Genomic DNA, 13,594 nt, shown 5'->3' with positions numbered 1-13,594 from the left:
GGAGATGAGTTGCACAGATTTCTTGATGCCCGCATGACCTGCGAGATGGGAGGAGTGACCCCATTTGAGGATTCCGAGGCGTTGGCGTGGAGAAACAAAGGTCTTTCCTGGAGGAGTCTGCCTGATGGAGGCAGGAGAAGTGGAGATCAGGCAGTCAGGTGGAATGATGTGTTGCGGAGGGAGATCAACTTCTGAGGCATCCGAGGAACGAGAGAGAGCATCGGCCCTAATGTTCTTATCGGCAGGACGAAAGTGAATCTCAAAATTAAATCGGGCAAAGAACAGAGACCACCGGGCCTGGCGAGGATTCAGCCGTTGGGCAGACTGGAGGTAGGAGAGGTTCTTGTGGTCGGTGTAGATAATAACAGGAAATCTTGATCCCTCCAGCAGATGCCTCCATTCCTCAAGTGCTAATTTAATGGCTAAAAGCTCTCGATCCCCGATGGAGTAGTTCCTCTCCGCTGGAGAGAAGGTCCTAGAGAAAAAACCACAAGTGACAGCATGCCCGGAAGAATTTTTTTGTAGAAGAACAGCTCCAGCTCCCACTGAGGAGGCATCAACCTCCAATAGGAAGGGTTTGGAAGGGTCAGGTCTGGAGAGCACGGGAGCCGAAGAAAAGGCAGACTTGAGTCGTTTAAAGGCGTCTTCTGCTTGAGGAGGCCAGGACTTGGGATCAGCATTTTTTTTGGTTAAAGCCACGATAGGAGCCACAATGGTAGAAAAATGTGGAATAAATTGCCTGTAATAATTGGCGAACCCCAAAAAGCGTTGGATAGCACGGAGTCCGGAGGGGCGTGGCCAATCTAAGACGGCAGAGAGTTTGTCTGGATCCATCTGTAGTCCCTGGCCAGAGACCAAATATCCTAGAAAAGGAAGAGATTGGCATTCAAACAGACATTTCTCAATTTTGGCATAGAGTTGGTTGTCACGAAGTCTCTGAAGAACCATACGGACATGCTGGCGGTGTTCTTCTAGATTGGCAGAAAAAATTAGGATATCGTCCAGATATACAACAACACAGGAGTATAACAGATCACGAAAAATTTCATTGACAAAGTCTTGGAAGACGGCAGGGGCATTGCACAGTCCAAAGGGCATGACCAGATACTCAAAGTGTCCATCTCTGGTGTTAAATGCCGTTTTCCACTCGTCCCCCTCTCTGATGCGGATGAGGTTATAGGCGCCTCTTAAGTCCAATTTAGTGAAGATGTGGGCACCTTGGAGGCGATCAAAGAGTTCAGAGATGAGGGGTAAGGGGTAGCGGTTCTTAACCGTGATTTTATTAAGACCGCGGTAGTCAATGCAAGGACGTAGGGAGCCATCTTTTTTGGACACAAAGAAAAATCCGGCTCCGGCAGGAGAGGAGGATTTACGGATAAAGCCCTTTTTTAGATTCTCCTGGACGTATTCGGACATGGCAAGAGTCTCTGGGGCAGAGAGAGGATAAATTCTGCCCCGGGGTGGAGTAGTGCCCGGGAGGAGGTCGATAGGGCAATCATAAGGCCTGTGAGGAGGTAGAGTCTCAGCTTGTTTTTTGCAGAAAACATCCGCGAAGTCCATATAGGCCTTAGGGAGACCGGTTACTGGAGGAACCACAGAGTTACGGCAAGGGTTACTGGGAACCGGTTTTAGACAGTTCTTGGAACAAGAGGACCCCCAACTCTTGATCTCCCCAGTGGACCAATCCAGGGTTGGGGAATGAAGTTGAAGCCAGGGAAGTCCAAGGAGAATTTCTGAGGTGCAATTGGGGAGGACCAAAAGTTCAATCCTCTCATGATGAGCTCCGATGCTCATAAGAAGGGGCTCCGTGCGGAAACGTATGGTACAGTCCAATCTTTCATTATTTACACAATTGATGTAGAGGGGTCTGGCAAGACTGGTCACCGGGATGTTGAACCTGTAGACGAGAGAGGCCAAAATAAAATTTCCTGCAGATCCAGAGTCCAAGAAGGCCACCGTAGAGAAGGAGAAGGCAGAGGCAGACATCCGCACAGGCACAGTAAGACGTGGAGAAGCAGAGAAGACATCAAGGACTGTCTCACCTTTGTGCGGAGTCAGCGTACGTCTTTCCAGGCGGGGAGGACGGATAGGACAATCCCTCAGGAAGTGTTCGGTACTAGCACAGTACAGGCAGAGGTTCTCCATACGGCGTCGTGTCCTCTCTTGAGGTGTCAGGCGAGACCGGTCGACCTGCATAGCCTCCACGGCGGGAGGCACAGGAACAGATTGCAGGGGACCAGAGGAGAGAGGAGCCGAGGAGACGAAACGCCTCGTGCGAACAGAGTCCATATCTTGGCGGAGTTCCTGACGCCTTTCAGAAAAACGCATGTCAATGCGAGTGGCTAGGTGAATAAGTTCATGTAGATTAGCAGGAATTTCTCGTGCGGCCAGAACATCTTTAATGTTGCTGGATAGGCCTTTTTTGAAGGTCGCGCAGAGGGCCTCATTATTCCAGGACAATTCTGAAGCAAGTGTACGGAACTGTACGGCATACTCGCCAACGGAAGAATTACCCTGGACCAGGTTCAACAGGGCAGTCTCAGCAGAAGAGGCTCGGGCAGGTTCCTCAAAGACACTTCGGATTTCCGAGAAGAAGGAGTGTACAGAGGCAGTGACGGGGTCATTGCGGTCCCAGAGCGGTGTGGCCCATGACAGGGCTTTTCCGGACAGAAGACTGACTACGAAAGCCACCTTAGACCTTTCAGTGGGAAACAGGTCCGACATCATCTCCAGATGCAGGGAACATTGGGAAAGAAAGCCACGGCAAAACTTAGAGTCCCCATCAAATTTATCCGGCAAGGATAAGCGTATCCCAGGAGCGGCCACTCGCTGCGGAGGAGGTGCAGGAGCTGGCGGAGGAGATGACTGCTGAAGCTGTGGTAGTAACTGTTGTAGCATAACGGTCAGTTGAGACAGCTGTTGGCCTTGTTGCGCTATCTGTTGTGACTGCTGGGCGACCACCGTGGTGAGGTCAGCGACAACTGGCAGAGGAACTTCAGCGGGATCCATGGCCGGATCTACTGTCACGATGCCGGCTGGCAGGTAGTGGACCCTCTGTGCCAGAGAGGGATTGGCGTGGACCGTGCTAGTGGACCGGTTCTAAGCCACTACTGGTTTTCACCAGAGCCTGCCGCAAAGCGGGATGGTCTTGACTGTCACGATGCCGGCTGGCAGGTAGTGGACCCTCTGTGCCAGAGAGGGATTGGCGTGGACCGTGCTAGTGGACCGGTTCTAAGCCACTACTGGTTTTCACCAGAGCCCGCCGCAAAGCAGGATGGTCTTGCTGCGGCGGTAGTGACCAGGTCGTATCCACTAGCAACGGCTCACCTCTCTGGCTGCTGAAGATAGGCGCGGTACAAGGGAGTAGGCAGAAGCAAGGTCGGACGTAGCAGAAGGTCGGGGCAGGCAGCAAGGATCGTAGTCAGGGGCAACGGCAGAAGGTCTGGAAACACAGGCAAGGAACACACAAGGAACGCTTTCACTGGCACTAAGGCAACAAGATCCGGCAAGGGAGTGCAAGGGAAGTGAGGTAATATAGGGAAGTGCACAGGTGATTACCCTAATTGGAACCACTGCGCCAATCAGCGGCGCAGTGGCCCTTTAAATCGCAGAGACCCGGCGCGCGCGCGCCCTAGGGAGCGGGGCCGCGCGCGCCGGGACAGAACAGACGGGGAGCGAGTCAGGTAGGGGAGCCGGGGTGCGCATCACGAGCGGGCGCTACCCGCATCGCGAATCGCATCCCGGCTGGCAGCGGGATCGCAGCGCCCCGGGTCAGAGGACGTGACCGGAGCGCTGCAGCGGAGGGAGTGAAGCGAGCGCTCCGGGGAGGAGCGGGGACCCGGAGCGCTCGGCGTAACAACAAGATACATCTCATGGTGGAGAAAAGTCACACAAGACACATTTCATGGAGGAGAAAAGTCACACAAGACACATCTCATGGAGGAGAAAAGTCACACGACACATCTCATGGTGGGGAAAAGTCACACAAGACTAATCTCATGGCGGAGAAAAGTCACACAAGACACATCTCATGGTGGGGAAAAGTCACACAAGACACATCTCATGTCGGAGATAAGTCACACAAGACACATCTCATGGTGGGGAAAAGTCACACAAGATACATCTCATGGTGGGGAAAAGTCACACAAGATACATCTCATGGTGGGGAAAAGTCACACAAGACACATCCCATAATGGAGAAAAGTCACACAAGATACATCTCATGGTGGGGAAAAGTCACACAAGACACATCTCATGGTGGGGAAAAGTCACACACGACATCTCATGGTGGGGAAAAGTCACACAAGACACATCTCATGGAGGAGAAAAGTCACACAAGATACATCTCATGGAGGAGAAAAGTCACACGACACATCTCATGGAGGAGAAAAGTCACATAAGACACATCTCATGGTGGGGAAAAGTCACACAAGACACATCTCATGGTGGGGAAAAGTCACACAAGACACATCTCATGGTGGGGAAAAGTCACACAAGACACATCTCATGGTGGGGAAAAGTCACACAAGACACATCTCATGGTGGGGAAAAGTCACACAAGACACATCTCATGGTGGGGGGGGAAGTCACACAAGACACATCTCATGGTGGAGAAAAGTCACACAAGACACATCTCATGGTGGAGAAAAGTCACACAAGATACATCTCATGGTGGGGAAAAGTCACACAAGACACATCTCATGGTGGGGAAAAGTCACACAAGACACATCTCATGGTGGGGAAAAGTCACACAAGACACATCCCATAATGGAGAAAAGTCACACAAGATACATCTCATGGTGGGGAAAAGTCACACAAGACACATCTCATGGTGGGGAAAAGTCACACACGACACATCTCATGGTGGGGAAAAGTCACACAAGACACATCTCATGGAGGAGAAAAGTCACACAAGATACATCTCATGGTGGAGAAAAGTCACACAAGACACATTTCATGGAGGAGAAAAGTCACACAAGACACATCTCATGACGGAGAAAAGTCACACAAGATACATCTCATGGTGGGGAAAAGTCACACAAGACACATTTCATGGAGGAGAAAAGTCACACAAGACACATCTCATGATGGAGAAAAGTCACACGACACATCTCATGGTGGGGAAAAGTCACACAAGACACATCTTATGTCGGAGAAAAGTCACACAAGACACATCTCATGGTGGGGAAAAGTCACACAAGACACATCTCATGGTGGGGAAAAGTCACACAAGACACATCTCATGGTGGGGAAAAGTCACACAAGATACATCTCATGGTGGGGAAAAGTCACACAAGACACATCCCATAATGGAGAAAAGTCACACAAGATACATCTCATGGTGGGGAAAAGTCACACAAGACACATCTCATGGTGGGGAAAAGTCACACACGACATCTCATGGTGGGGAAAAGTCACACAAGACACATCTCATGGAGGAGAAAAGTCACACAAGATACATCTCATGGAGGAGAAAAGTCACACGACATCTCATGGCGGGGAAAAGTCACACAAGACTAATCTCATGGCGGAGAAAAGTCACACAAGACACATCTCATGGTGGGGAAAAGTCATACAAGACACATCTCATGGCGGGGAAAAGTCACACAAGACACATCTCATGGCGGAGAAAAGTCACACAAGACACATCTCATGGTGGGGAAAAGTCACACAAGACACATCTCATGGTGGAGAAAAGTCACACAAGATACATCTCATGGTGGGGAAAAGTCACACAAGACACATCCCATAATGGAGAAAAGTCACACAAGATACATCTCATGGTGGGGAAAAGTCACACAAGACACATCTCATGGTGGGGAAAAGTCACACACGACACATCTCATGGTGGGGAAAAGTCACACAAGACACATCTCATGGTGGGGAAAAGTCACACAAGACATCTCATGGAGGAGAAAAGTCACACAATACACATCTCATGGGGGAGAAAAGTCACACAAGACACATCTCATGGTGGGGAAAAGTCACACAAGACACATCTCGTGGTGTGGAAAAGTCACACAAGACACATCTCATGGTGGGGAAAAGTCACACAAGACACATCTCGTGGAGGAGAAAAGTCACACAAGACACATCTCATGGTGGGGAAAAGTCACACAAGATACATCTCATGGAGGAGAAAAGTCACACAAGATACATTTCATGGAGGAGAAAAGTCACACGACACATCTCATGGTGGGGAAAAGTCACACAAGACTAATCTCATGGCGGAGAAAAGTCACACAAGACACATCTCATGGTGGGGAAAAGTCACACAAGACACATCTCATGGCGGAGAAAAGTCACACAAGACACATCTCATGGCGGGGAAAAGTCACACAAGACACATCTCATGGTGGGGAAAAGACACACAAGACACATCTCATGGAGGGGAAAAGTCACACAAGACACATCTCATGGTGGGGAAAAGTCACACAAGACACATCTCATGGTGGGGAAAAGTCACACAAGACATTTCGTGGTGGGGAAAAGTCACACAAGACACATCTCGTGGAGGAGAAAAGTCACACAAGACACATCTCATGGTGGGGAAAAGTCACACAAGGCACATCTCAGTATACACAGTACAGGGCAGTATATACAGTACAGGGCAGTATACACAGTACAGGGCAGTATACACAGTACAGGGCAGTATACACAGTACAGGGCAGTATATACAGTACAGGGCAGTATACACAGTACAGGGCAGTCTACACAGTAGAGGGCAGTATACACAGTACAGGGCAGTATACACAGTACAGGAGCAGTATATACAGTACAGGGCAGTATTCACAGTACAGGGCAGTATATACAGTACAGGGCAGTATACACAGTTCAGGGCAGTATACACAGTTCAGGGCAGTATACACAGTACAGGGCAGTATACACAGTACAGGAGCAGTATATACAGTACAGGGCAGTATATACAGTACAGGAGCAGTATATACAGTACAGGGCAGTATTCACAGTACAGGGCAGTATATACAGTACAGGGCAGTATACACAGTGCAGAGCAGTATATACAGTACAGGGCAGTATATACAGTACAGGGCAGTATATACAGTACAGGGCAGTATACACAGTACAGGGCAGTATATACAGTATAGGGGCAGTATACACAGTACAGAGCAGTATATACAGTACAGGGCAGTATACACAGTACAGGGCAGTATATACAGTACAGGGCAGTATACACAGTACAGGGCAGTACACACAGTACAGGGCAGTACACACAGTACAGGGCAGTATATACAGTACAGGGCAGTATACACAGTACAGGGCAGTATACACAGTACAGGGCAGGATATACAGTACAGGGCAGTATACACAGTACAGGGCAGTATACACAGTACAGGGGCAGTATACACAGTGCAGGGCAGTATATACAGTACAGGGCAGTATATACAGTACAGAGCAGTATACACAGTACAGGGCAGTATACACAGTATAGGGGCAGTATACACAGTACAGGGCAGTATATACAGTACAGGGCAGTATACACAGTACAGGGCAGTATATACAGTATAGGGGCAGTATACACAGTACAGAGCAGTATATACAGTATAGGGGCAGTATACCCAGTACAGTGCAGTATATACAGTACAGGGGCAGTATACACAGTACAGAGCAGTATATACAGTACAGGGCAGTATACACAGTACAGGACAGTATATACAGTACAGGGCAGTATACACAGTACAGGGCAGTATATACAGTACAGGGCAGTATACACAGTACAGGGCAGTATACACAGTGCAGATCAGTATATACAGTACAGGGCAGTATACACAGTACAGGGCAGTATACACAGTATAGGGGCAGTATATACAGTACAGGGCAGTATATACACTACAGAGCAGTATACACAGTACAGGGCAGTATACACAGTACAGGGCAGTATACACAGTACAGGGCAGTATATACAGTACAGAGCAGTATACACAGTACAGGGCAGTATACACAGTACAGGGCAGTATACACAGTACAGGGCAGTATTTACAGTACAGGGCAGTATACACAGTACAGGGGAGTATACACAGTACAGGGCAGTATATACAGTACCGGGGCAGTATATACAGTACAGGGCAGTATACACAGTACAGGGCAGTATATACAGTACAGGGCAGTATGCACAGTACAGGGCAGTATATACAGTACAGGAGCAGTATACACAGTACAGGGCAGTATACACAGTACAGGGCAGTATACACAGTACAGGGCAGTATATACAGTACAGGGCAGTATACACAGTACAGGGCAGTATACACAGTACAGGGCAGGATATACAGTACAGGGCAGTATTCACAGTACAGGGCAGTATATACAGTACAGGGCAGTATATACAGTACAGGGGCAGTATATACAGTACAGGGACAGTATATACAGTACAGGGACAGTATATACAGTACAGGGACAGTATTCACAGTACAGGGCAGTATATACAGTACAGGGCAGTATACACAGTACAGGGCAGTATATACAGTACAGGGCAGTATATACAGTACAGTGCAGTATACACAGTACAGGGCAGTATACACAGTACAGGGCAGTATACACAGTACAGGGCAGTATATACAGTATAGGGGCAGTATATACAGTATAGGGGCAGTATACACAGTACAGAGCAGTATATACAGTACAGGGCAGTATACACAGTACAGGGCAGTATATACAGTATAGGGGCAGTATACACAGTACAGGGCAGTATATACAGTACAGGGCAGTATATACAGTGCAGGGCAGTATACACAGTACAGGGCAGTATATACAGTACAGGGCAGTATACAAAGTACAGGGCAGTATATACAGTACAGGGCAGGGTATACAGTACAGGGCAGTATACACAGTACAGGGCAGTATATACAGTACAGGGCAGTATACACAGTACAGGGCAGTATATACAGTACAGGGCAGTATACAGAGTACAGGGCAGTATACACAGTACAGGGCAGTATATACAGTACATGGCAGTATATACAGTACAGGGCAGTATACAGAGTACATGGCAGTATACACAGTACAGGGCAGTATACACAGTACAGGGCAGTATACACAGTATAGGGGCAGTATACACAGTACAGGGCAGTATATACAGTATAGGGGCAGTATATACAGTATAGGGGCAGTATATACAGTACAGGGCAGTATACACAGTACAGGGCAGTATATACAGTACAGGGCAGTATACACAGTACAGGGCAGTATATACAGTACAGGGCAGTATACACAGTACAGTATATACAGTATAGGGGCAGTATATACAGTACAGGGGAAGTATATACAGTATAGGGGCAGTATATACAGTACAGGGCAGTATATACAGTACAGGGCAGTATACACAGTACAGGGCAGTATACACAGTACAGGACAGTATATACAGTACAGGGCAGTATACACAGTACAGGGCAGTATATACAGTACAGGGCAGTATACACAGTGCAGAGCAGTATATACAGTACAGGGCAGTATACACAGTACAGGGCAGTATACACAGTATAGGGGCAGTATATACAGTACAGGGCAGTATATACACTACAGAGCAGTATACACAGTACAGGGCAGTATATACAGTACAGGGCAGTATACACAGTACAGGGCAGTATACACAGTACAGGGCAGTATATACAGTACAGGGCAGTATACACAGTACAGGGGAGTATACACAGTACAGGGCAGTATATACAGTACGGGGCAGTATATACAGTACCGGGGCAGTATATACAGTACAAGGCAGTATACACAGTACAGGGCAGTATATACAGTACAGGGCAGTATGCACAGTACAGGGCAGTATATACAGTACAGGAGCAGTATATACAGTACAGGAGCAGTATATACAGTACAGGGCAGTATTCACAGTACAGGGCAGTATATACAGTACAGGCCAGTATATACAGTACAGGGCAGTATACACAGTACAGGGCATGATATACAGTACAGGGCAGTATTCACAGTACAGGGCAGTATATACAGTACAGGGGCAGTATATACAGTACAGGGGCAGTATATACAGTACAGGGACAGTATATACAGTACAGGGACAGTATATACAGTACAGGGACAGTATATACAGTACAGGGCAGTATACACATTACAGGGCAGTATATACAGTACAGGGCAGTATACACAGTACAGAGCAGTATACACAGTACAGGGCAGTATATACAGTACAGGGCAGTATACACCGTACAGGGCAGTATATACACAGTACAGGGCAGTATACAAAGTACAGGGCAGTATATACAGTACAGGGCAGTATACAAAGTACAGGGCAGTATATACAGTACAGGGCAGTATACACAGTACAGGGCAGTATATACAGTACAGGGCAGTATATACAGTACAGGGCAGGATATACAGTACAGGGCAGGATATACAGTACAGGGGCAGTATACACAGTACAGGGGCAGTATATACAGTACAGGGCAGTATATACAGTACAGGGCAGTATACACAGTACAGGGCAGGATATACAGTACAGGGCAGTATACACAGTACAGGGCAGTATACACAGTACAGGGCAGTATATACAGTACAGGGCAGTATATACAGTATAGGGGCAGTATACACAGTACAGAGCAGTATACACAGTACAGGGCAGTATACACAGTACAGGGCAGTATATACAGTACAGGGCAGTATACACAGTACAGGGCAGTATATACAGTATAGGGGCAGTATATACAGTACAGAGCAGTATATACAGTACAGGGCAGTATACACAGTACAGGGCAGTATATACAGTATAGGGGCAGTATACACAGTACAGGGCAGTATATACAGTACAGGGCAGTATATACAGTGCAGGGCAGTATACACAGTACAGGGCAGTATATACAGTACAGGGCAGTATACAAAGTACAGGGCAGGATATACAGTACAGGGCAGTATACACAGTACAGGGCAGTATACACAGTACAGGGCAGTATATACAGTACAGGGCAGTATATACAGTATAGGGGCAGTATACACAGTATAGGGGCAGTATATACAGTACAGGGCAGTATATACACTACAGAGCAGTATACACAGTACAGGGCAGTATATACAGTACAGGGCAGTATACACAGTACAGGGCAGTATATACAGTACAGGGCAGTATACACAGTACAGGGCAGTATATACAGTACAGGGCAGTATACACAGTACAGGGCAGTATACACAGTACATGGCAGTATTTACAGTACAGGGCAGTATATACAGTACCGGGGCAGTATATACAGTACCGGGGCAGTATATACAGTACAGGGCAGTATACACAGTACAGGGCAGTATATACAGTACAGGGCAGTATGCACAGTACAGGGCAGTATATACAGTACAGGGCAGTATATACAGTACAGGAGCAGTATATACAGTACAGGGCAGTATATACAGTACAGGGCAGTATACACAGTACAGGGCATGATATACAGTACAGGGCAGTATTCACAGTACAGGGCAGTATATACAGTACAGGGCAGTATATACAGTACAGGGGCAGTATATACAGTACAGGGACAGTATATACAGTACAGGGACAGTATATACAGTACAGGGCAGTATACACAGTACAGGGCAGTATATACAGTACAGGGCAGTATACACAGTACAGAGCAGTATACACAGTACAGAGCAGTATACACAGTACAGGGCAGTATATACAGTACAGGGCAGTATACACCGTACAGGGCAGTATATACACAGTACAGGGCAGTATACAAAGTACAGGGCAGTATATACAGTACAGGGCAGTATACAAAGTACAGGGCAGTATACACAGTACAGGGCAGGGTATACAGTACAGGGCAGTATACACAGTACAGGGCAGTATATACAGTACAGGGCAGTATACACAGTACAGGGCAGTAAATACAGTACAGGGCAGTATATACAGTACAGGGCAGTATACACAGTACAGGGCAGGATATACAGTACAGGGGCAGTATACACAGTACAGGGGCAGTATATACAGTACAGGGCAGTATATACAGTACAGGGCAGTATACACAGTACAGGGCAGGATATACAGTACAGGGCAGTATACACAGTACAGGGCAGTATACACAGTACAGGGCAGTATATACAGTACAGGGCAGTATATACAGTATAGGGGCAGTATACACAGTACAGGGCAGTATACACAGTACAGGGCAGTATATACAGTACAGGGCAGTATACACAGTACAGGGCAGTATATACAGTATAGGGGCAGTATATACAGTACAGAGCAGTATATACAGTACAGGGCAGTATACACAGTACAGGGCAGTATATACAGTATAGGGGCAGTATACACAGTACAGGGCAGTATATACAGTACAGGGCAGTATATACAGTGCAGGGCAGTATACACAGTACAGGGCAGTATATACAGTACAGGGCAGTATACAAAGTACAGGGCAGTATATACAGTACAGGGCAGTATATACAGTACAGGGCAGTATATACAGTACAGGGCAGGATATACAGTACAGGGCAGTATACACAGTACAGGGCAGGATATACAGTACAGGGCAGTATACACAGTACAGGGCAGTATACACAGTACAGGGCAGTATATAGAGTACAGGGCAGTATATAGAGTACAGGGCAGTATATACAGTACAGGGCAGTATACACAGTACAGGGCAGTATATACAGTACAGGGCAGTATACAGAGTACAGGGCAGTATACACAGTACAGGGCAGTATATACAGTACAGGGCAGTATACACAGTACAGGGCAGTATACACAGTATAGGGGCAGTATATACAGTACAGGGCAGTATATACAGTATAGGGGCAGTATATACAGTACAGGGCAGTATACACAGTACAGGGCAGTATATACAGTACAGGGCAGTATACACAGTACAGGGCAGTATATACAGTACAGGGCAGTATACACAGTACAGTATATACCGTATAGGGGCAGTATATACAGTACAGGGGCAGTATATACAGTATAGGGGCAGTATACACAGTACAGGGCAGTATATACAGTACAGGGGCAGTATATACAGTACAGGGGCAGTATACACAGTACAGGGCAGTATATACACAGTACAGGGCAGTATATACAGTACTGGGCAGTATACACAGTACAGGGCATGATATACAGTACAGGGCAGTATTCACAGTACAGGGCAGTATATACAGTACAGGGCAGTATATACAGTACAGGGGCAGTATATACAGTACAGGGACAGTATATACAGTACAGGGACAGTATATACAGTACAGGGCAGTATACACAGTACAGGGCAGTATATACAGTACAGGGCAGTATACACAGTACAGAGCAGTATACACAGTACAGAGCAGTATACACAGTACAGGGCAGTATATACAGTACAGGGCAGTATACACCGTACAGGGCAGTATATACACAGTACAGGGCAGTATACAAAGTACAGGGCAGTATATACAGTACAGGGCAGTATACAAAGTACAGGGCAGTATACACAGTACAGGGCAGGGTATACAGTACAGGGCAGTATACACAGTACAGGGCAGTATATACAGTACAGGGCAGTATACACAGTACAGGGCAGTAAATACAGTACAGGGCAGTATATACAGTACAGGGCAGTATACACAGTACAGGGCAGGATATACAGTACAGGGGCAGTAT

The sequence above is a fragment of the Hyla sarda genome, chromosome 2 (assembly GCF_029499605.1).
Source record: "Hyla sarda isolate aHylSar1 chromosome 2, aHylSar1.hap1, whole genome shotgun sequence".
Taxonomy (NCBI): domain Eukaryota; kingdom Metazoa; phylum Chordata; class Amphibia; order Anura; family Hylidae; genus Hyla; species Hyla sarda.
The sequence above is the reverse complement of the archived record's forward strand: the minus strand, read 5'-3'. Positions refer to the sequence as shown.